Genomic DNA, 26531 nt, shown 5'->3' on the forward strand with positions numbered 1-26531 from the left:
ATGTTGTACTGCCTAATTTATTTATGCATTTGCCACTTGCTTTCCTTTGATGACCTAACTTTAAACAAATGTATGTTTTCAATGTTTTGCACATTTTGTTGCATCTTTCTCTTCATGTACTGGTGAGCTTTCACACTTTTCTTCTGTTCCTCAGAATGTTTGTCCAGGTTTGACGATGGGAATTACTTGAGGCACTTTTTGACTTTTAGTACATTTTGAGCTTTGGATCTGTTGATAACATTGAACATGCTTGGAAGCCTACCATATAGGCTCTATATTTACTTAGGTATTTGGATTTGTCAACCAGCCTTCCTAAAAGCTCAGGGTGGCTTTACAAAAGCATATAACATGTAACACAAAGCAACATTAACAGAAAATAAACAAATGAGCTTACTTATATCATACAGAATATATGCAATTTAAATCCTTATGTATAACATAAAAGTGGAAAGAGCATACACAAAGCTCCAAAATATACAGGAGCAGCAAAACAAATGACAAATCTCACAATATAATTCTTAAATGGTGAATTAACAAGATCAAATAAATAAATAAAATTACCCAATAAAATAAGCAATTTAAACATGTATTGTAGTTAACATCACAAGTTAATATATAAACCATAAAAACATCATCATATATAACAGACCTCAACACCGTCATAAATTTGTAATTCAACATCATGACTAGAGATAATTATATAAGTTATATCACAGTGTTCCAACAGGAAGCTCTTATATGTTAAATAAAGGTATATTCTGGCATAGAAAACACATATACTTAATTAAAAACAGAACTAAAAAGCTTTAGAAAGCTTTCTGAAAATTGAATAATCCTTCAGAAACCTTATATCTCTGGGGATTGAATTTCAGAGACTAGATCCAATACAGAAGAATACTTTTTTTGAGTCTCTGCTAATATAATTGCAGTTGGCTGTGGTGTTCTAAGTAGAACATTCTGAGAAGAACGAAGTGTTCTCCCCAGAACAGAGAGCATCAATCAATCTCTTAAATGCCAAGGGGAAGAATGAGAAGACTTTAAACCAAACTTTAAAAGCGATCAAGAGTCAGTGCATGGATTCTAGTGTTGGTGAGATATGATCTCTGAGCTTTAGCCTAAGCTAGGGATGTACAGACCAAATTTCATCAGTTCAGTTCTCAGGGTTTGTTGCTTGTTTATTTCGGTTCATTTTAAGGTTTATTTCAGTTCAGTTTGTTTGCGCAACTGAAATAAACATAGAAATCTCCAAAACAAAGCAAAACAAAACTGAAACAGTGCCTCCCCAGTCACCACTGCTGCTTCCCAGGGCATTTCCAGGACCTCCCTGCCAAGATGGCATTGGGCTCTGGGTTGTCTCGCACCATTTTCTTCTATGGCTGATTGGCTGTACATATAAGGGTAGATTTTAAAAAATTGCGTGATTGCATACTTTTGTTTGCGCACCAGGTGCAAACAAAAGTATGCTGGATTTTATAAGATACGCGCTTAGCCGCACGTATCTTATAAAATCCGGGGTTGGCGCGCGCAAGGGGGTGCACATTTGTGCAAACTGCGCGCGCCGAGCCCAGCGCGCGCTGCCTGTTCCCTCGAGGCCGCTCCGATTTCGGAGCGGCCTTGGAGGGAACTTTCCTTCACCACCCCCCCTTACCTTTATTCCATGATTTACGCCTGCGAAAAGCAGACGTAAATCTGCGCGTGTCGGCCGGCTGCCCCAGTCCCGGGGGCTGGTCCGGAGGCCGCGGCCACGCCCCCGGGCCGAAAGCACGCCCGCATCACCATCCCCAAAACGCCGCGTCATGACCCCGAAACGCCGCGTCATTCGGCCACGCCCCGACACGCCCCCTCCCGCCCCTTTAAAAAAAAACCCTGGGACTTACGCGCATCCCGAGGCTCTGCGCGTGCCGGCGGCCTATGCAAAATAGGCACGCCGGTGCGCGAGGGCCCCGCGCGCGTAAATCCGCCCGGATTTACGCGCACAGGGCATTTAAAATCCGCCCCATAGCTTTGCAAGAAAATGGCACTAGCAAGCTCTGAGAAAGGTGCCATTTTTACTTCATTCTGGTGCTGGTCTCAGTCGGACACATTTTTAAATAGGTGTGGTAGGGCAGGAGTGATTGGGGATCGCTCCTGCCTCTTTTTCCTGCCAAGAGCCCATGGAAGGGGTAAAGGGGTTATCCTTAACCCCTTATTTGTCTGGGATGAGTGGGGGGAAGGGGGGGACAGAAAGGCCTGGAGAAGTCCGACTAGGCTTGGTTCAGCTCAGTTGGGTAGTCCCCGGTCCTGGCTTGGTGGTAGAGCAACTCTTGTTTTTATTTTTCAGCCATTTGCTAATAGCATGCACCGTTTACTGAAATGAAAAAAACATCTGAAAATTTTAGGAGTTTTCATAGATACCATTCATTGGGTTCAGGTAAAAAGAAATGAAACAAAAATGGGCATTTAATTTCGGATATCCAAATGCGTATCACAAAATGAGCTGTTTTGAAAGGATCTGAAGTCTGAAAAGTTGTTTCGTAGGCAATCCCATATAGAGGAAGTTACAGTGATCAATGAAAACGATGATAGTTGCACAAATAGTTGATGCAAGATCATCTCTAGTTATTTCTATGAGACTCATACATGGTCTTTTACAATGGACCCAATGACTCGTCTGGTCTGTAAACATGTGAATAAGCGGGACCCTGGTCTCAAATTATGCATGTTTCCTTAAATATTTCAATAACAGTCAGAGGGAGAATAGAGTTGAAGTTAAATAGGATAGGGAGGAGAGTAAGCAGATTACAATGGCTCTGTTATATGTAATTTTTGCTGTCTTATAGTTAGATAATATTGCTATACTATATGGAATAATAGCTCAACCACCAATTCTATAATAAAAACATCCTTTTCTGATTATAGTACTGGTAAGGTCTTGTTCAGATATAAATGTTGTCATGTCACAGTTCTGTAAATTGTCCAAACCTTATTTGAAATGGGCGGAGCACATGAGAAAATCACCTGGTTCTTCTCAGAAAGATTTAGCTGCGTCAGCGCCACAGGTAGCCAGCGCCAATGCTAGTTTTCTACTGGAAAGTTAAAAATGAAATATCTGCCACACAGTAGTATGCATGGATTGTGTAAACCACACAGCGAAGAATTTTCATCTGTATTGGTATCCTTCCCTTGTGTTGTCCCGCTAACCATGAAATTCACTGAAGAGATGCAGCATGTAATTGTACTTGTTGTGCAGTTTGTTTTTATAGTGGTCTTGAAACTGAATTATCTTCTAGTTGCCCAGGACTTATCTTTTGGTAAAGGCTTAGTGAGGGTGAAACCCCTCTTACTATTCTTTGGAAGGCGAGGCTTGTCTATGAGCTGTATGCATAAGATGGAGAGAGAAAATCACTGTCAGTAGGATTATGTAGTTTTACTTCATGACCATTACTATCTTGGTAAATTATCTGTATCTAGATATTTCTTTGGAAAAGTTTTGATAAATCAAAACCTTAAACATCTATAGATGGGGGAGCCTGGCGTGAAGTGTTCCTGTCTGCCTGTGCCATTTCTTTGTGGGTGGGGTCATCTGCTGCTACAGTTCATAGTGAGTGCCTTGACATCAATGAGTGCCATGATGTCATCGGAGGGCGTCTGCTGCATAAAATCGCCATGCCTGCAGTGCAAGGTGGGGAATCTGGTGTGAAGTGTATCCATCGTGGCTGGGGGTCATCTGCTGGTACAGTTCGGAGTGAGTGCTATATCATCTAGGGATGTGAATCGTTTTAGGACGATTAAAATTATCGTCCGATAATTTTAATATCGTCTTAAACCATTATGGAACACAATACAATACAGATTCTAACGATTTATCGTTATAAATCGTTAGAATCGTGAGCCGGCACACTAAAACCCCCTAAAACCCACCCCTGACCCTTTAAATTAAATCCCCCACCCTCCCGAACCCCCCCCAAATAACTTAAATAACCTGCGGGTCCAGCGGCGGTCCGGAACGGCAGCGGTCCGGAACGGGCTCCTGCTCTGAATCTTGTCGTCTTCAGCCGGCGCCATTTTCCAAAATGGCGCCGAAAAATGGCGGCGGCCATAGACGAAAAGATTGGACGGCAGGAGGTCCTTCCGGACCCCCGCTGGACTTTTGGCAAGTCTCGTGGGGGTCAGGAGGCCCCCCACAAGCTGGCCAAAAGTTCCTGGAGGTCCAGCGGGGGTCAGGGAGCGATTTCCCGCCGTGAATCGTTTTCGTACGGAAAATGGCGCCGGCAGGAGATCGACTGCAGGAGGTCGTTCAGCGAGGGTTCCGGCGCCTCGCTGAACGACCTCCTGCAGTCGATCTCCTGCCGGCGCCATTTTCCGTACGAAAACGATTCGCGGCGGGAAATCGCTCCCTGACCCCCGCTGGACCTCCAGGAACTTTTGGCCAGCTTGTGGGGGGCCTCCTGACCCCCACGAGACTTGCCAAAAGTCCAGCGGGGGTCCGGAAGGACCTCCTGCCGTCCAATCTTTTTCGTCTATGGCCGCCGCCATTTTTCGGCGCCATTTTGGAAAATGGCGCCGGCTGAAGACGACAAGATTCAGAGCAGGAGCCCGTTCCGGACCGCTGCCGTTCCGGACCACCGCTGGACCCGCAGGTTATTTAAGTTATTTGGGGGGGGGTTCGGGAGGGTGGGGGATTTAATTTAAAGGGTCGGGGGTGGGTTTTTAGGGGGTTTTAATGTGCCGGTTTTTCGATTTTTCGATTTTTCGATTTTTAACGATTTTTAACGATTTTTCACGATATTTTACCCCCCCAAATGGCAACAATACGATTCCCTCCCCCTCCCAGCCGAAATCGATCGTTAAGACGATCGAGGACACGATTCACATCCCTAATATCATCAGAGAATGCATAAAATAGCTGCACTTCTGGTGTGCAGTCACCAGTGCGCGCCAAAGGGGCATGACCCTAGGAACAGATTTTCACTCTGGTTTTGCTTCTAGACTATGGAGAAAAAGAGGAAAAGTGCCATTCGTCCGATCCCAGCTAAGGCAGTGCTTCTATCCTCAACACCTCAGGCAAGGCTAGACTTTTACTTTACCAACCCTAGTCAAGATTCAGGGGTTGGGAAACTTGAAGTCTTAGCTTCTACTCACTCTGAGATTTCCACTTCTCTCAGCCCTGATACCCGGCCTCCATCATCTTTGGGTTTAGAAAAGAATCCAGCTCTGGAGGGAACTCATTAGACATCTAAGTTGGTTTCTGCTATAATTCCTTTTGTTGGCTCCAGTATTGCTGGAGAGAGGGATTTGGAGACTATTTGTCTTCCATTAGTGGAAGTTTCTGGAGTTCAGACTCTATCCCTCTGACTTTGGTCAAGCCAACTCTCATTATACTGGGGACTGTGGACTGCAGTTACAACTCAGGAGCAATATCTTATAAGTAGAATTGATAGAACGTCATCTTTTAAATTGTTGGATCAACAAGTTGGTATTCACTCCCAGCTATTTCAAGAACAGCATAAGAAGATTGAAATCATGGAGTCTCAAATTGTTACCTTACAGAATTTCTCTTTATCTTTAATAAAGAATAATTCAATTTTGCATTGTAAAATGAAGAACAGGGAGAATTTTTCTAGGTGGTTTAATTTACATTTTTTGAATTTTCCCAAAGTTGTCTCCATTTCTGCTTTAGATATAGTAAAGAGATTTTATGTTGAGTTGCTTAAAGTTCCTCTTGAAGCTGTTCCTCCCTTTGTTAAAATTTATCTTCCTGTTAAACGGGCTGATGTACCTGTTTCTGCTTCTTCAGCAGGTCTTGAGGTACCAGCAATAGGAGATGATTTGCATAGCCAGTTGATGAATCTCAGGAAGGATCTCCCCTGAGTGAAACTATAACATTACTTGTTACTTATGCCTTGGAGACTAATAAAGATTAGATATTTAAATTGTTTTTTAGGCTTAAGAAGAAGTGTTTTATTTAGTTGTAATATGGCCAGTTTTGCTGACGTGTCCATGGCCATACAGCATAGGTGTAATTTTTTTCTCAGTCGAAGTAGAGGATACTTATATTGGTCAATAGTTTTCTTTTCTTTAAAATTCCTATGCAAATGTTACATTAAGTTAAATAATGCAAAATTTCTTTTTTTATGATCCTGACGAGCTTGACAGATTTCTTCAGAATAAGTCAACTAATCCACAAACTTGTTTATGAGGCCTTTAAGTTAGTTACTTTTTGACTTTTTTCATGGATTTGCATCCCCTTATTGTGATCTATCTGCTTGTGATCCTATTGTTTCATATTGTATGTTTTCTTCTTCAATTGTTGTTTTCTTTTATATGATTACTTTGATTCTTCATTTATGTAATACTGGAAAAACCAATAAAGAGATTAAAAAAAAAATCTATAGCAGTGCTCATTTACAGTATAGGACAAAGATGTGCTATTCCAAAGTTTTGTAAACAGACTGGGTTCCAGGCTTTTTTTTTTTTTAAATTGTGTTTCCCCTATTTTTCTAATTCTTAAATCCGGACTTCAGCCTACCTCTATGTAAGGCATGTTTCAATGAATGTGTTTCTCTATGCGCACAAGTAAGAAAACTGTATTGTATCTCAGTTGTATGAAGTACTGTTAACCTTACATTAGGTTTGTCGAACTGCACTGCTACAGTAAACCATCTCTGTCAATTCAATTCATACCCTCTGACTTGACACACATCCATCACAGAGAGAATTACGCAATATAAAAACAATCAAATGGCTGATTTAACCTGTCTCTTCTAAGATGCAATCCTTTTTATGTGAAGGAGGCACACTGCTCCAAAAGGTTTGGTAATGTGATGGAAGGCGCCCCTCCTTGGCAGCGATGGTTATCCTCAAAACATAAAGCAGAAGACAAACATTATGCCAGTCAATGAAATCTACAAAAGTGCCCCAGACTTCTACATAGTTACAGAAGCAATTCTATTTCTGATACATTTTTCCATAATTAAGATTTCTCCAATCAGTCATCTTTACCAGGGGCATGCAGTTTTTCCTCCCAGTGCTTGAAATGGCCCTTACATCAACCACCACACACAGGGCAATTTCCAAATAGTGCTTACTGAGCACTGCTGGGTGAAAAGTGGCAGGGGATTGAGCACTGTTGGGGGCCGCAGATGAAGGATCACTGGGTTGAGGAGGAAAAGCGAGAAGAATATGTTTACATATATGTGTGTGTGAGAGTTAAGTATGTTAAGGGAGCAAGAGAGTTCACACCACCCCTTGTCCTGGCCATCAGTGCCCTGCACGCCCCTTCACCACTGTTCAACAGTTCTACTTCCTTTTTGTCTACAAATTAAACCTTGGTTAGAAGGTTTCTGTGTGTATGAAAAAAAAAATTAGAAATGATAAGTCAATAAACAGATCGTAAAAATCTCCCAAAGCTTGGTGCTGCTATTTTTATTTTCAGATTATTCAAGATGACTCTAAATCTAATCACAAATGTTCACAATTGGAACATTCTTCACACATTCTTCATCAAAATGAATTTAGAGTTATTTGTAATAAAAGAAGAATATTATTACCTTTCTGGTTTATATCTATATTCACGCCTATTATTTGCAGATAAAGAGCTTTGAATTGCATACAAGTTACAAATGAAAGATATGATCTGTTTTTACTTGAAAACTTTTAATGAGTCACAAAAGCAACATATACAAAATCATACTTTTACATTGAATGCAGGGCAATCCTCTCTATCCTTAAGTAGTAAAAAAATGTCTTGTGTTAAATGGATTTCATCTTAAAATTTAATGATCGAGGCCAGAGTAGCTACACATGAAGCTAAAGTTCAGTTCCCAGACTGGTTAATACTGAGGATGCTGTGGAGATAATGTTTGCAGCCCATGGGAAGGAAGAAGAGAGGGAGACTCCACCATCAATCAGGAGTGATACCTACTGGCTAACTAAAGATCATATCTGAACAGGTTCCAGGAAGAGTCATGGTCCGTGCTCCTCAGTCCTGCTGTTGCAATAACAGGACTAGGCTAGAGGGTGGAGAAGTAATACAAATGAGGAAAATACTGAAATAGCTATTGATGAAGGTTCATAGATCCATAGCCCCAACTGGCTATCTTTTGATTGAGCTGGAAGCCCAAAAATACCAGGAGGAGACTACTGGAATATTATATCCCATGTAAAAAGGAATAATTATTTTAAAGACTAGATTCCAACATGCTTAGTGCAATCTATTATTTTAGGAACATGCTGTCCTCAGAATGGTCAGGCAAAGTAGCATACTTCTGGCATCTGCATTGCATGAAAGTTTATTTTGTGGCCATGGAAGAGATTGAAGAGTTGTAGAGCAATTAATATTAAAGATAAAGAAGTTGGTGTAGTGGTGATTAGTAGGAATGTGCAGGAAAAATTTTCAATTTGTTTTTTCTTTTGTTTTGGGGGGGGGGTTTCTCTAGGTTTTGTTTCACTTAATATTTATTTTGTTTCTGTAGTTTACAAAACCAAAATAAACATTTTAAAAAAGGAGCTAAAACCCAAAAAAGGGCTTCCCCAGGCTCTCTTGCACCCCATGTCTCTCACCCCCACCCTAAATTGTTGGGGTCAGAATCATCCCTGGCCACACTTATCCCATCTGTAGGTGACCTGTAGCAATGACTGGCCCATTGCCCAACACTAAGGCTGGATCCCAAAGCCAAGGGAAAGGTTTTGGCTTAGGCCAAGACACAGGCTGAATGCCAGAGCCAATCCCGGAGGCTGGGTGCCAACATTGAGGCCCAGGCCAGCCACTGGTGACTAGACCACAGAGATACTCTGCTTTCTGCAGTCTTCTTAAAATGATGTTTTCTGATTGGAGGATACACCAGAGTTCACCTTCCTTCTAAGCAGAGGGTGCCATTATGTTGTACAGCTATTAAAATGAAAGTCCATACATCAAAACTGCACCCTCCATTCAGGAGGAAGATGCTGGAGAGAAGTTACTCCAGCCCGCTCTCCAAGCAGAAGATGTCATTTTAAGATGGCGGAAAGAAATGGATCCCTGCGAACTGGTCCCCGGATGTTGGGCTAGGCCTAACCCGAGATCTCAATGTCAGTCTTGAGTCTAGGCTGAGGCCCCAGTGATGGGACCCAAATTCTTACCCAAGTCCCAGTGTTGTGCCTGGGCCTCGGTCTCCAGCCCAGATTTCAGCATCGGGCTTGTGCCTGGGCCGGGGATTAGCCTAGGTCTGGACTGCAGTGTTGGCATCAGGATCTGGCCTAGGTCAAGGCCTGACCTAGGCCAAGATCTCGGCATCAGGACCCACTATGAGCCTGGGCCTGGCCTCTGCCCAGGCTGAGCCCTTGGCATCAGAACCCAGTCTCTAGCCAGGCCCCAGCTTCATGCCTGGGCCTGTGCCTAGGCCAGACCCTGCATTGGGCCATGGCTTAGGCTGAAGCTCTGCAATAGGATCAAGCCTCAGTTTTCATCTTTGTTACCCCCCTCACAGACCAAGTAAGAAGTGGCTGGGGAAGCTTCTGATCCCAGCAATTATCTGGGGGTTGTTTTCTGACCTGAAACTGAGTCTAGCCGAAAACCTGTGTTGCACCGTACAAAATGGCGCCGGCCATATGGCGTATGCCGGCGCCATTTTGTACGGCAAAACGATTCGAGTGCAGGAGGTCGTTCCCGGACCCCCACTGGACTTTTGGCAAGTCTTGTGCGGGTCAGGAGGCACCCCCAAGCTGGCCAAAAGTCCCTGGGGGTCCAGCGGGGGTCCGGGAGCGATCTCCTACGCTCCTGACGTCGGGGGACAAAAAAACAAAATGGCGCCGGTGCTACCTTTGCCCTGTCATATGTCAGGACAAAGGTAGCGCCGGCGCCATTTCTACAACGCACCAGAGGCCCAAGAGTAAAAGATCACACCGGGACCCCCCCCCCACTGGACCCCAGGTAATTTAAGGCATTTTGGGGGGGTTCGGGAGGATGGGGGATTTATTTTAAAGGGTCGGGGTGGGTTTAAGGGTTGTTTTAGTGTGCCGGTTTTCCCGCCCTCCCCCTTCCCCTCCCCCTTCCCCCGATTTACGATTTTTGACGATAAATCAGGGGAATTCCTATTAAATATCGCCTCTAACGATTTTTGACGATTTAAAATATATCGGACGATATTTTAAATCGTCAAAAAACGATTCACATCCCTAATATTTAGGCAATAAAAAGGCCTCGCCTACAACTTGTCTGTTGATCCTTATTTCTATATATTTCTATTCATTCAGACTGAATAGTGTACTACTTTGTGCCCTACCTGCTCCAGATTGCAGATTATATGAACTACAAGTGCATGTCAGCATTTGTAAGCACTTGCTTATTAAAACAATTAGTCTTAATCACATGAATACATCTGGGGTATACTGCACATGGAGTGAGTTGTTGACAACATTATCTGGGGTCTGCATGCATACAACCTGGTTTTCAGTTATGCATTGGCACCTTGCTATCATTAAACTATTTTACCAATTAATACCACTTATTGCATTCATGGAAAATATTTAGGAATCTGCCTGACCACTCAAAAATATCCAGAACTGATAACATATTAGTCTTTCCTAACCTAACAGCCACCTATAGAACATGTAAGCAGCTCATTTATCAAGAATTAGTGCCAGTGCTAATTAGTGTAATTGATAAAGTAGTTTATCAATAGCACTGAGCACCGAAAATAGCGTATGATTTAATAAAAGCTCCGTATTGCCTCAGGTAGTGTATTTTTGCTGGATATTGATTTAAATATTGACTAAACCATACAGGTATAAGGTCCTGTAGTTCATTTTCAAAGGAAAACTGTGGACAGATTTTCTTTTAAAATGTGCTGTAAAGTACCAGGGCATCTTCTGCCTGCTATTTCTGCTGGTCAGCTGCATGCATGAAAATACATGCATTGGTTTCGAAACCAAATCTACAAGTATATTTTCCCTCTCTCCAACCATTTATCTCAGCCTCTGGGATGGCTCATTTTTGCTAGATTAGATTTAGTCAATCTCAGGGGTGCGCAAGTTTTACCCCAAGGTTCTCGGCTAGATCCATTAAACATTGTCTTTATTATAATCCCAGCGGACACGCAGTAAAAGCACATGAATTATTTAAAAGAGGTGGCATGGGCAGAAAATCTGGCATAATGAGGTTTAGCAAAGGGAATTTTTTGTAGGGGGCAGGCTGATCAGTCCTGAAACTTTCCTGCCTTTGAAAACTAGGAGGAAACTAAAAAGCTGGCTGTTTAAAAGCCATGGCTTGCAGCCCTTAATGTATTCTAACCGCTTTGATTGTGGTGTTTCATTTTTCATTCTGTTAAATTGGGACCGAAAATGTATGAATTAAATCGACATAATCACAACAGCGACAGCAAAATAATGGCTGTTAAGTAGGAAACACTTTCAAACAGAGCGATTTCTAGTGTGCCTCTTTTTCTTGTCAGCGGATTGATCATCTTCAGTCAAAAATAATTTGCTGAGGAGGGCAATGCAGACAAAGGTTATAAACAAAGGTCTCTCTTTCTCATCCCATCTCTCTTCCTGAAGTCTGCATTTCTCTTTTATGCTTTCTCTTTCACTCACCTCTCAGTAGTCAGCATCTCTCTTTCATATTTTCTCTCTGTTACCTCATCGCACTCTCTCTCTCTCTCTCTGATATTCTGTCTTTCATCCCCTTCTCCCCCTGTACTCTCTATCAGTTGGGCTCGGTGCAGGCAAGCATTGTTGCTATTTCTGTTTTCTTGCCTCCGAGCTGGGGATTTTAAGGTCAGCAGGAAACGGATTTTATCCATCCATTGTCCCTGTTGCACATCCCCACCACTTGCATCTTTCAGCAGTACTTGGCCATGCCACTGCTGAGAAGAGCAGCATGTCTTTCATATCCGAGAGGGCGGGTGGCCCACTGGTTAGTATAATGGACTGAAAGCCACCAGACACAGATTCATATTCAGTTTTGTTTTCCATTGACTTGTTGTGACCTTCAGCAAGTCACTTTATCTCACTTTAACCTCAGGCCCCGACTTAGAGTGCAGGCTGTCTATGGGCAGGACTCAGTGTACCTGCACGTGATTTGCCACGAAGCACACAGGCTTAGAGAGCTATGCAACCGCCATAACAATGTGTCTCTATTATTTATTTTACAAACAACATGAATTCTGTGTCTTGTAGCTGAGTCTTAGTAAATTCCTGGGCCTGAGTTACCCAGTATATCTGTGAGAAAGTTGCTATAATCTGTAATGTTTATTTTTTAATGCACATTATGTATTCCTATCATTTGGTGAATCATTGAACCATGCTAATTGTATGTTTGACAGAGTGAAACTGGGATTACAACAGTTTTTTTTTAATGCTGAGAAGCAGGGTTGTAAATGACTCATACAAGTACAAGGCAAGGCTATTTAGCACATGAACAGAATTGACTTGATAAATGAGCCCGTTAGCGATGTGTAGCTTATAGCTCAGTAATGGTATTTCTTGTCTTGTTGTAAAAACTCTTTGTACTGGCTTTAAAAAATAAAAATAAGCCTAGAAATTTGTGGCACCTTAAAAGAGCATGTTTTATGAAAAGGTTTTTTTAAAATTGAATTAATGTGTTACAGTTACCCCACGTTTATGTGTATGTTATAGTTCCTCTGGGAGGGGGCTGTTAGAGATGCTTTGGTGTGTGTGTGTTACAGTTGGAGTGTTGTATTATTATTATGTATTATTGTGTGTATTTGTATGTTGTGTATATATTATTGTGTGTATATGTATGTTGTGTGTGTATATTATTGTGTGTATATGTATGTTACACTTGCTCTGAGTGTATGTACGTTATAGCTACTCCATGATCTCTCCCCATTTTTCTTGCACCCTATTTACTTCCCTATGCTCAGCCCTACCATACACAATATCACCCTCAATCCTCCCCTGCTCTCCCCCATGTTCTCTGTTTCACACACTCTCTAGTCCTCCCTCTGCACCCGTGCTCCTTCTCTCCTCCCCCATGCCATTTCTCCAACAATCTCTCCCCTTCCCCCAACTCTCTCTATCCTCTCTGCACTCTTTCTCCTCCCCACTCTACCCCATGTTTCTTCCCTGCCTGCTCCCGGGTAGCCCCCAGTATCCAATGGTGGGGCATCAGGACAGGTGGCCTACAGGGGCATCAGGGCAGTGGCAGCAGCAGAGGAAAGGCCACTGGCTCCTGAGACTCTTTGGTTGGCGGGGCCTGGAGAACCCCTCCAGCCCCATCTACTCTGGTCATCATGACGCTTAAGATCTCAATTTCCTAACCTGCCCTCTATTCTAGGGATGTGAATCGGGCTTTGGACAATTGAAAATATCGTCGATATTTTCAAAATCGTCAGAAATCGGGGGCTTCCCTGAAATGATAGGAAACCCCCACGATATTGATCATGGGGGTTCTCTTATCGTTTTGGGGAAGGCGGGAAAAGCGGCACACAAAAATAACCCCTAAACCCACCCTGACCCTTTAAAACTAATCCCTTTGCTTCCCCGACCCTCCCGACCCCCCCCAAAAACATTTTACAGGTACCTGGTGGTCCAGTGGGGGTCCCGGGAGTGATCTCCCGCTCCCGGGCCGTCGGCTGCCACTAATCAAAATGGCGCCGATGGCCCTTTGCCCTTACCATGTGACAGGGTATCCGTGCCATTGGCTGGCTCCTGTCACGTGGTAGGAGCACTGGATGGCCCGCGCCATTTTTAAAGATGGACCACCAGGTACCTGTAAAATGTTTTTTGGAGGGGGGGTCGGGAGGGTGGGGGAAGCAAAGGGATTAGTTTTAAAGGGTTGGGGTGGGTTTTTTGTTTATCGGCTTGGGCGTAGCCGATAAAACCGTAATCGGGCCCGATTGAAAAAAACCCCACATGTGAATCGGAACCGGAATCCGAACCGATTCCGGTTCCGATTCACATCTCTACTCTTATCTGCCATCTCAAGGATCTTTTTCTTTTCATCTGCTCACTCAGGGCCACATTTTGAAAAGCAGTTCTGTGTGTAAAAAGGCCTGGGAGTTGTACACATAAAACTACGCATGTAAGTCACACACTTATTTTTAGATACACAAGAAAGAGTTGTTTGGGGGGGAGGGGGAAATTGAGACAAGGAAATTATTTGTGTGTGTAATTTTAATTTTCAGAAATACATGCTTTGGAGGATGGGGGCAGGGGTAAATGCCCTAGTTTTCACAGTGGACTTGCACGCATAAGTCCACTTTGAAAATCCGGGCTAAAGTCTGCGAGTACTTTCTACTCGCAGTCTTTTACACCCAGGGGCAGATTTTCAAAGGGTTACTCACGTAAATCCAGGTGGATTTACACGCGTAGGGGGGTTACGCGCGCTGGATCTATTTTCAAAAGGCCCGGTGGTGCGCATAAAGCCCTGGGATGCATGTAAGTCCCGGGGCTTGAAAAAACAGGCGGTCTGGGGCCGGGGGCATGGCCAGAGGCCTCTGCAAGGCCGCTGGGTTGGGAGATTGTGTGCCGGCAGTCGGCTGGCACGCACAAGTTACGGGTTTTTTTTTTGGGCTGGGGCGGAACAGGTAAGGGAAGGGAGGGGAAGGTGGGGGTGGGGGGGGAAGGAAAGTTCCCTCCGAGGCCGCTCTGATTTTGGAGCGGCCTCGGAGGGAATGGGGAAAGCCAGCTGGTCTCCCCGAGGGCTTGGCACCCGCAAGGTGCACTAGTGTGCACCCCCTTGCATGTGCCGACCCCTGATTTTATAACATGTGCGCAGCTGCGCGCGCATGTTATAAAATTGGGCGTACATTTGTGCGCGCCGGGTTGCCCGCAGAAATGTACGCCACATGCGTACCTTTTAAAATCTGCCTCCCAATACACACTGTTATAAAACTGGGCTCTGTGGGTCAAGCCAGGTACATGTCTTTCATCTCAAATATGGTTCTAAGGGTGTGCAAACATTCTACTGTTAAGTGTGAACCAGGCGGATTTCAGCCTGTTTCAAATTTGATGGAAATGAGGATTTTTCCTCAGGTCCACTAGTAAAATGTGTTGGATATTTCCCCTGTGTTTCTGGGAAAATTATAGGTGGATTCTTCTCCCCTGCCCCCCCCCCCCCCCACACATTCATACACCAGTCTCCTCTCTCTTCCATCCTCTTCCTGCTGCTGCTCCTTCGTTCTATCCCACAGTCTGCTCTTTCTTTTACCTCCACACCATTGGTCTTTGCATGTCGTCTTTCCTTCCTTCCCCTACTGCATCATTTTAATTTGCTTTGCTGCTGCTCTGGCCTGCCCCACATAGACTCCTGTCTCTTCCTTCAGTGAGATGAGAGAGAAGAGTATCGGCATGTGAGGCAGAGGGTTGGGATGGTGGCACATAGGATGGCAGGATCAACACACTGTACGTTAACCAATGGCAAGGAGCCAATGTTCTTGGCCTCATTCCCCTCCAAAAAAAAAAAAAAAAGATTTCCCTTCCCCCAGAAACCTGATGTAAAAGTCCTCCTCCCTCCAACCAGATTCCAGTATCTACATCCACCCCACTCCACCTACCTAGGCCTCCAGTTCAAAATCAAGCTCCCTCCGAGTCACCTAAATCCCCCCATGCAGAATCCACCTACCTAGACTTCCAACACAGATTGAAATCCTTCTCCCCTCCTTCTCTCCTTATGCAAGTTCTGCCCCCCCCCCCCCCCCCAAGACTCTCCTTAAGCAATCTTCCTGCCATTCTGAATGCTGCTGGGATGACTCTTACCTCCTGCCCGTAGCCTGTTGTTGCTGAAATGATAGCACTTAATAATAGCATAGTAGCAGTGTAGATAATGGCAGGCAAAGTTCACTTGCCCCTTCCAGTCCTGCCCAGTTAATCCTGTCCGCACTATCACCACATGACACTTGACCTGCATTGGCACAACACGTGGATCGAAGTGTGAAGCAGTGTTCAGTGCTGCCATTTCAGGAAAGACAAGCTACCAGCAGGAGGTAAAAGGCACTCTTCTTCTCAGTGGAGTGGAAGGTAAAAGAAATACTTGAGATTGGCTCATGAGGGGACTCTGGGGGGGCGGGGGGAGGGGCAGAGGGAAGGGTTAATTGAGGGGGAATGGTCGGGGGGAGAGAGGAGGGATTTCCTTTTGCATCAGGGATCCAAGTAAATGTGTGTGTGTGTGTGTGTGTGTAGGGGGGGGGGGGATGTTGCTTTCTGCATCAAAGGTGTCGTAGGTGGGGCAAAGGGGTGACGGGTCAGAGATTTCAATAGGTATGAAGTAGGTGAAGGTTAGCATTGGGGTCTAGGCAAGAGGATGAATAGCAGCATCGTGATCTGATTTGGGAATGGTAACTCCAGGCTAACTAAGCCTTTAACTTTGTGCCTATTGGTACTGGAGAACCTGAATGATATGTAAATAAAGGCCTCCTTGAAGGGCCCTTTGAACATGCACAATCAGCATTTATTTTAGTAATTTTCATAACTATTGTGTGGGCTCAAATTGTACCACTCTGCGGTCCATATTCAAACACAGTCCGACTAGCAAAGTCAGCTGGATAAACTTATCCAGGTAACTTTGCAAGTACATTCAATAGTGAAACCTATCTTAAAGTTAGCCACCTAACTTAATTTTCAATACTTTATGCTGTTTAATACCTTATTTTCTGTTACACTGTTTATTTAGGGAAACATTGTTAGCTTTAATTGACGTGAAACATCATGTCCTTTCATTGATATATGTATATTGCTGTGTAGTTTGTTACTTGTTTAATACAAGTGTTTCATAGTGCTTTGTAACTCTTACAATGTGTGTTGGAGTTGCCCTTATAAGTATGAATGTATGGATATGAATGGGTGTGTTAGAAGGTTAGTTTTCATAGTAAGTTGTATTAGAGGACAATATATGTAATGAGTTTCATTTCATTGTACTTGTGATATTAAATTTATCTGATATATTTTACATGTTTTCATTGATTGTTTATCTACTCTAGAAGATGAGTATACAATATTGTTCTGATTCCTTCATGTAGTAGGTGATACAAGTTTGGAATCTTCATGATTTACCTGTGTGTTGTATCTTGCCCTTGTGGCATAAAGGGATGCTACACTCAAGGGCTCATTGATAAAAACAAAAAATCCTGATTTCTTTGATTCCTCCTAATAGTATCGTTGCGATACTAAGTAGAAGGAACCACAGAAAGCTGATTCCAGTAAAAAAAAAAAATAAATAAAATTTGGGGCGCCCAATATAAATGCACAAGATACACGGTCCAGGCCATGTATCTTGAGCATGTATATTGTGCCGGTAGCGGGAGAAAACAGATGCTCGTATTGAATGTTCATTTTCCCGGCCCGTGCTGGCAGCCACCTCTCTTGTGCGCCCAATGCCGAGGGAGGTGCGAGGGTTGCACAGTTTTCCCTAGCCCCTCCTTTTTAGTGCGACCTCTCATTTAAATATTGTATTGCGTGCCCAGGAGAGGTGGCTGGGCGCGCATTAGGAAAGCGGGCGCTCAACAGTGAGTGCCCATTTTCTATACACAAATATTGTATCAGCCTCTCAGATTTTAAGCCCTCTGGAGACGTGGAAGTGCCTGCTGTACCTGAATATAATTTATCTTGAGCTACTGGTGAAAAGAGATGAGCTAAATATTAAAATACATGTTGATTTTGAAAGGTGAAGAGAGTCTTCCGATTTTGTTATAATTTATTTAAAATTAGTAATACATGGTAACAACTGCTCTGTGAATTTAGTATATTGGGTGGCTCTGCACAAAAAGTGGTTATCAGAAGCACAGTAAATAGAAAATTACATTCCTTGAAAAGAAACAGTTGATGGCTTGAACTAAGAGCAATGGGATGAGCTCATTTTACCCAGTCTTTGCAGTGCAATCCTGTGACAGATGCACTTTGGAGGGGCTCCAATACCATCAAAGATCTTCTAAGAAGAATTGTATTTTGAAAAATGTTTTTTATAGAATGGGCGGTCATACACGAAGAAAAATGCCGGGAAACACATTCTCATGCATCAAGAGTCAGAAAATAATTTCATCAGCAGAAGCACCAGTCAGGCCCTACTTTCTTTTTTTCAAATAAAACCTCCCAATCCCCTTGTTCGCATTTGGTAGGGAATGACTCACTGTTGAGCCCAGTTTTATTATTTACAGAACCAGTGGTGCAAGAAACCCACATGATTAGTGTCTTGGTAATTGTCAGCGAGGTTCATTAAGTAAGGATGTCCGCCTTGTTAAAGGCACCACTCTACAAATCCACAAACTCAAGCAATATCGTTCATATAACATATTAAAATTCAGCTTTACTTCTGAGGACCCTGATTCATCTTTTGTGAGAAGAAACAAGTATTTTCTCAGTTTACTTTAGGCAGCAAAGTGGCAGTATCCCTTTTGCCAGAAGCCATATTAGCTGTAGTCGTTCTTACTTACTGGCATGACTTCTTTGACAGTAGCAGAGAGATTATAGATTCAATTTCTAGCTCATCTATTATCATGCAAGCTGAAGATTAAGAATATGAACCTTCTTTATTGTATTAAAGAAAGAGATAGAAACCCTTAATTCTTTTTATTTTCAGTAGTGAGAATCCAATTCATTTTCTTGCCTTTACAATTTGTAGCTGTTAATATACCTTGATCTTTTATTCTCTTTATCCTTGTGCTCGATGGGCTTTTAAGACTTAACCTTTGTTTCAGTGTTTTATGGATGCATATTTCAAACAGCTCATCTAGGTGTAAATTATGCAGACCTTGGACCTAATATTCAAAGGTAAAGTTTCCCTTAGTAAATTGCCTATGGGTACAAAGGACTAACAGACTGCACTTGCTTTCTCTGCCAGCAGATTTTTGTGCCTAGAAAAGCTCCTGCTTAATCCAGCTAAAAACCATGCCAGCCCTGCTTGTACTTTTACCAGATTGACAGGGTCATTTTTCAAATCATGTTAGGGCCTTATTGCGGGCGCCCACAATAATGCATCGCATGATGCCTATGGAAATTTAAAAAATGTTCCCAAATAGGAGGAGTTTGGGTGGAGTAAATTAAAATGAGGGAGCTTAGTGTTGCATGCGATAGCATGCGGTTTTAATGCCGGAAATAACTACACCTTTTTCCTGGCATCATGCTGTGCATGACGCACGGCATGGGATTGTTAGGATTTGTAGGTATGTGGGCCCTGGGCCAAGGTGAGAGATGGTACCACCCACAGGGAGGAGGCCTATGAGCCTCACCATCAGGAGGCGAAGTCTCAGCTGATGTCAGACACAGATAGATAACTAGAGTCTTTATTAAAGAAGTAGAGTGGCACTGCCCGCGGAGCAGGGAGTGCAGGAGAATGTCACACAGGCATGGGGGTGCCACAGAGTCTTTGAAGTGGGGAATACCCAAGGAGGATACCTCAGTAGAGATGATACGGCAATGGTCCGCAGAGCAGGGTACACCAATGAGGCTCCTCAGTAGAGATGATGCGGTAGTGGTCCGTGGAGCGGAGTATACCGATGAGGGTTCCTCAGTAAAAATGAAACAGCAGGTCCGCAGAGCAGGGTACACCGATGAGGATTCCTCACTAGAGATGATACAGTAATGGTACGCAGACGGAGTACTCACAGTAGTGATGGTTCCCGGTGATGCCCCGGGGAACAAGGCAGGCAGCAGTCCAAAGCGTAAGGCCCTCGAGGAGCAGATAGCCAGAGACGAGGAAGTGCCCCCAAGGAGCAGGTACCCAGAGTGTCTCACACCAAAGGAGCAGGAACTGGAACAGGAAGTCCATAGTAAGCGAAGCTGATTCAGCAATGAGGGAACTTGTTGCCAAGTCACAGGCAGGCAGGGCCAGCTGGCTTAAGAGTCCACGAAGCAAGTCATGGCGGTAACCTCAGGGGCACGCCCCTGAGGTTACCGCCATGACTTGCTTAAGACTGGCCCGAGACCGCGCACACCTAAGGAACTCCGAGGGCAAGATGGTGGTCGGCAGCGTTGACGCCGACCAGGGAGGCCCGCGAGCAGGCCAGCGATAGCTGGCAGAGACGGCCAGTTCACCCAATGAAGTCAAAGCAGGGAAGCAAGAGGGTGAGCAACAGTGGTTGCAGCCTTCTGCGACCGACGGGCGTAACAGGGATTTGCAATAAAAATCACAATCCCATTTCAGAGACATAGATACAAACATATTGGTCAACTTTTTATACACTGTAAGAGGGCAACTAGTAACTCGGGGTAAAGTTTTGGTGGTGGCCTAGGTTGCGAGGTGCAGTTTTACATGCATAGTTAGACAGTGAAGATTTGATGTGATTTGGAGTGATGAAAGGTACACAAAGATGAGATTTGTACAATGTACTCTCGACCTATCTTGATGCGCACTCTACCTAGCTACTATCAAGCTAGGTTGAGAGTAGAATGTACAGATCTCTTCTTTGTGTACCTTTCCTCACCCCAAATCACATCAACTCTTCACTGATATCTACTGTGCTGTTCATTCTTCTGACTGAACATGTAAAACTGCCCCCCAAAACTTAGGCCACCACCAAAACCTCACCCCAAGTTACTAGTTACCCCTCCTACAGTGGTACAAATAGTTTACTTGTATAAAAGCCTTATAAAGAGTCTGTCTGTCTGTCTCTCCCCAAAAAGTGGTAAAAGCCTGTCTAGGCAATTCTTAGCTTGTAATGTGAAAATATCGCAGATGTGATATTTGCAGTATTTATTTCAAAATTATAAATCTAGGTCTCAGTGAGGGTAATGTTCAGGCATCTAATTTACCTGAGTAAATGGCTTTGCAAACAGTCCCATCTCCTGTCCAAGATCCTTTTATTTCTGAGTGCAGCTTTGCGTACTTATAAATATCAATGTGCAAATTTGCAGAGAAAGTACAATGAACAGTTTTTCTCATTTCTAGATTTCTAGATTTCTAATGGATTTCCTTTTAGTTTACTGTCCGAGAACGATTTCAGGCCGATTCTATACTGTGCTCTCAGGTTAGCGCACAGGTTAACCCACAGATGGATGTGCATTTTGGACGCGCATCCATAACCCCTTTTGCAATAAGGGAATTAGTGCATCCAAAACAGCACGTAGCTAATAGCACTCACAGCACGTAAATGTCATGTTGATGAGGCTATTAGCTATAATCTCTTATGTAAAAAAATAAATGTGTGCCTGAGGTGCACATTTTTACCCTCAAAAATTAATGCCAACCCCAGAGCTGGTGATAAGTCTTGAGGAGCCCCAAAAGATAACAGAATAGCAGAAAATAGTATACTGTTTTTCTGTAGTTCCTCTGACTTAATATTGTTGCGATATTAAGTCGGAAGAACTGAAGAAAGGAGTAACCTAAACAAAAAATGTATTAAAAATGTCTTGCCGGACTTCAGATTAGGAAAACGGATGCTCAATTAACCACCATCCATTTTCCTAACCCATGGCTGTGCGCAGGTTAGGAAAATGGATACTCGTAAAATTGAGCGTCCGTTTTCCTAACCCAGTGGTTCTCAACCTTTTTCTAACAGGACACACCTGAGGATGATACTCACATGCATGACACACTGAACACATGACCATCATAGGACTAAATATAAGCATATGCTCTGCATCCACAGGAGTCCTCCGCTTCCTAACTGTCAGGCCAATTCAGTATGGTGCGCTCAGGCCGAGCGCACCGTTAGCCCCCGTTTGGACGCTCGTTTTCGACACGCTATTATTACCCCTTATACAGTAAGGGGTAATAGCGCGTAGAAAACGTGCGGCCAGCCCCCCCCCGAAACTAATAGCGCACATCACATGCAAATGCATGTTGATGAGCCTATTAGTTAGTCATGCTCAATACAGAAAGTAAAATATGCGGCCAATTACTCTCAGAAATTAACTCCTGCCAAAGGCAGGAGTTAATTTCGGCCAGCACCAGGCAAGTGTACAGAAAAGCAGAAAAAACTGCTTTTCTGTATACCCTCCGACTTAATATCATAGTGATATTAAGTCTGAGGCCCCAAAAATAATTTAAAAAAATAAATCTGCCCGCGGATTGGAAAATGGACACTCAATTTTGACGGCATCCGTGTTCTGAACCCTTGGCTGTCAGCGGGTTCGACAACCAACGCTGGTAAAATTAAGCGTTGGCTGTCAGACCTGCTGACAGCCGCCGCTTCCACCAATAAGGAGGCACTAGGGACGTGCTAGTTTCCCTAGCGCCTCCTTATTAGCGTGGGCCCTCATTTGAATACAGAATCGCGTGCCCAGGAGAGTGGACTGGGCGCGTCTTGGGAGAGCGGGCGCTCACCTCGGAGCGCCGGCTCTCCCGTGCAGTTTACTGAATCGGCCTGAATGAGTGAAGAGCAGAACTAAGACATTTCCCTGTAGAACTCATCGTACAAAAAAAGGTATTCTGATTCTGGTCTCATCTTAATAACGGCATCCCAGACTCCCTGTACTACATGTGCATTGTAAAATAAATCAAACAAACCCCACTCTGTACACATCTATCAAACCTGCCATACCTCAGCAGCACTAACTCCAAGAAATGAAACAGCAATAACCCTATTCATGAAAAGGCAGCAGTTCACCACCAGTGCAATATAATATGATAAAATACAACAAATGAGACTGATACAAACCTCTAGTAAAGTACCTCATCTCAGTCACATAAACACAGAATATAGATAGTCCAGTCTTCACCAAATATAGAATAAAAGACCACAAATTACAAATGTGGAAACAAAGCCTGGAATGGAACCCCCCCAAGACAATCTCTGCATGAGTGCAAAACTAGAGACTAGAAACAAAAATATATTTCCTCCTACACTAAAGTTCAAAGAGAGAAGAAACGCATATTCTCAAAACTGACATAGTATGGCCCTTGTACCCCCTTACTCCCCTCCATGCCCCCATCACCCCTCACTTCTCCCAACTACTCAATCATCCCTTCACATGCTCATATCCCTGTCCAACATTCCCGACAGCCCCACCCCACATCCTCTTCCTCGTGCTCCCTCTCTCCCCTGCTCAACTCTTTCTGCCCTTCCCTCTCCTGTTCCCTACCCAGAATACCTCTGACCACCACTTTCCTACCCCTTCCTGCTCAGCATCCCAACTCCCCACTCCCTTTCCCCTCTCCCCCTCTCCCCCAACCCAGCAACCACACACCTCCATCTCTCCAATTTCTCTTCCTTGCCCAGCAGCCCCCAACCCCTCCCTCCTCCACCTCTCCCTACCCTCAACCCCAACCTCCTTTCCCCTACCCCTGACTCACTATCTCCCTATGTCTTCCTGCCCAACAGACTCTTGAACTCCTACCTTCCCACATTGTCCTGACAGTACATTTCCCACTCCTCCTGGCTCCCAGCCAGCAGACAAGACTTCACTCCAAAGCAGAGTCTCCTTCCCTCTTTATCAGCCGCAGATGAGGGCAAGAAGCATTGAGGAGAGAAATATGAGGCAGCAGCAGCAGAGCACACACCTTTCTCCCTAGCACTCCTGCTTTCACATCCAGGCCCCAAGGGGTGAAGAGAGCATCAGCAGCCTCACTGCCAAGGTTAGGCAGAGGGAGATAAAGTTGGTATCCTGCTGGGCCCATATGAACAAAAGTTTCATTTCATTTCATTTATTAAAATGTATTAATCGCTTAACACAAATTGGTCTAAGCGATTTACAAGTATTACATTCACAGAATAAAAACATAAAATACAATTAAAGCAGATGAACAAAATGTTTTTTTAAATCGCAGACAACATTTGCATAGAGGAAATCTTTGTACTACATTATTGGAAGGCTTGCTTCAGCAATAATTGTTTTTAATATATTTTACATTTTTTGAGGGAGTCTTCTAACCGAATCTCAATGGGTAACGTGTTCCAAAGCAGCAACTGAAAAGGCCGACTCATGTGTAACAGCAAGACGGGCATGGCGAACAGATGGGATATCAAGGCAACCTCGTTGGGAGGATCTCAGCTCTCTGGATGGTTTATAAAGTTTTAATAGTGCATTGGACCAAGGACAGGATTGTGAACTCAGCAATTTGAAAGTTGTCATGCAGATTTTGTAATGAATTCTTTGATCAATTGGAAGCCAATTTAGTTTGGCGATATGGTGGTCTGATCTGGGTGAAGGAGGAGGGAACAGCCTCCCACTGGCCAGGTAGAGAAGGAAGCAAGAGCAGCTTCCTGTCATACCCAATAAAAGAGAAGTCAGCCAACTTCCACCCAGACTGCGACCCCCCCCCCCCCCCCCCCGGGAATTTGCAACATACTAGTGTGTCCTGACACACCTGAGAACCACTGTCCTAACCCATGCACAGCCACCACTTCTAGGCGCCCGATGCCATGGGCACACTTGGGTCACACAATTTATCCCTAGCGCATCCTTTTTAGCATGACGGCTCATTTGCCTAATGCATCTACTGCACAGGAGAGGTGACTGTGGCACATAAAAAAAGTGTGTCCAATTTAGATACACGTTTATAGCACATCAGTACTGCATCAGTCTGCAAGTGTTAAAAGCATAGGAACATCTAATTAGTTTAGTTTAATTTAGTTAATTTCTTGATAGACCACAAATTCAAGAAGCAGATCAATGTAGTTTACATATAAAAAAAATAATAATTTGGTTCACAAAGACAATTAATCAAACAAAAGGAATAGAAGTCTAAATATACAAATAAATAATAAAAACATTTCTAACAGTCAAACAGAATAATTTTAAAACCTATCAAAATACCTTACACTTGGGCCGATACAGAAAAAAGTGCGGGAGAGCCGACGAGCGCCCGCTCTCCCGATGCGCGCACAGACCGGTCTCCTGTGTGCGCGATTTAGTATTGGCCTGCATGCAAATGAGGGCCCACAGTAAAAAGAGGTGCTAGGGACACTAGCGTGACCCTTGCGCCTCCTTTTTGACAGGAGCTGACGCTCAATTTTACCGGCATCTATTCTTGAACCTGCTGACAGCCACGGGTTCGGAAAACGGATGCCGACATAATTGAGCATTCATCTTCCAACCCGCAGGCTGCGGGAAGATTTTTAATTTTTAAATGTTTTTTATTTTTGGGGCCTCAGACTTAATATCGCTATGATATTAAGTTGGAGGGTGTACAGAAAAGCAGATTTTTCTGCTTCTCTGTGCACTTCCCCGGTGCTGGCCGAAATTAACGCCTGCCTTTCTGAAAGTAAAATGTGCAGCTTGGCTGCACATTTTACTTTCTGAATCGCAAGGGAATAACTAATAGGGCCATCAACATGCATTTGCATGTTGCAGATGCTATTAGTTTGGGGGGGGGGGGGGGGGTTGGCCACACGTTTTCGACACGCTATTATCCTTTACTGTATAAGGGGTAAAAATAGCACATCAAAACCGCACGGCCAAACACAGGCTAACAGTGCATTCCGCACTGTACTGTATCGGCCTGATTATTTGTTTCAAAATTTTATTGTACTTTGACAGGTATGGCAGGTCTTCTACAGGCAAATAACAAATGATGTAAATAAATTAATTAATTAAAAACTGCAGTAAAATAAATAAAATAAAAAATGATCAGATAATAGTCACTGGGTATGGGAAATGCATTTTTCAGCAAAATTCCTGGGAATTCAAAGTTTTCCACAGAATCCCACAGTATATCACATAGTATTTTGTGGATTTTTTCTGATATATATACATTTTTTACCATTTTATATATGGTGAAAATTCTGTAATTTATGCAGAACATTTAGATTTAACTGTGGAAATTCTCTCAATTATAAATTTGCAAGTTTTGATCTCTATATATAGTTTAAGCTATGCCTCATGATGTCATCAAGTGGGGACTGTAACTCAGATCACACTAGATTCTTCCAAAGAGGCATTCCAAAGATGGTTACCCGTTTGGGATTTCCTTCTCGAGGGAGTGGGAACATTCTGGTTTATATTTTGGTAGTGTTTGGGATGGGAGTGTTTGCAGCTTTTTCTGATGTCTTGTGAAAGAAGGGCCAGGGAAGGGATAGTTATTTTTTATATGTATATGCTATTCTATTTGTATGCCACTGTACTATATTTCTGATGTATTTTGATGTATATACTATAAATATATATGCTATTGTACTGTATTTTTGATAATGTTTTTTGACATTATGTTATAAGCTGCCGTGGATCCTTTTTGAAGGAGTGCAAAATATACATTTAAAATGTAATGTAAGTGCAATACCATTTTTAATAAAGGTGAAGTAAAAAAAATTTCATGTCACAATCTGTGATATGAGCTTTTTGATGTGTTTGCCAGTCTTAATCCCTGACTTGTAGAAAAATATACTTTCCAAATGCATATTTTTATCACGAAACAAAAGAAAGTCCTCTACACAAGATCTTGTGATAAAAAGGGTTTGGAAGTCAAAATTCCTTTTTGAGATAAGTTAGGGACTATAACAGTTAAAACACATTGGTGTAGATTTTAAGACCGGCGCGCGTGCGTCCATGTGCGCGTGCTACCCAGCGCACACATGGCCACGCGATTTTATAACATGCGTGCACAGGTACGCGCATGTTATAAAATCGGGGGTTGGCGCGCACAAGGGGGTGCACAATTGTGCACCTTGCGCGGGCCGAGCCCACGCTGAGCCGTGCTGCCTTCCCCCATTCCCTCCCAGGCTGCTTCATAATCGGTGCGGCCT

Source organism: Rhinatrema bivittatum, chromosome 1 (genome assembly GCF_901001135.1).
Source record: "Rhinatrema bivittatum chromosome 1, aRhiBiv1.1, whole genome shotgun sequence".
NCBI lineage: Eukaryota > Metazoa > Chordata > Amphibia > Gymnophiona > Rhinatrematidae > Rhinatrema > Rhinatrema bivittatum.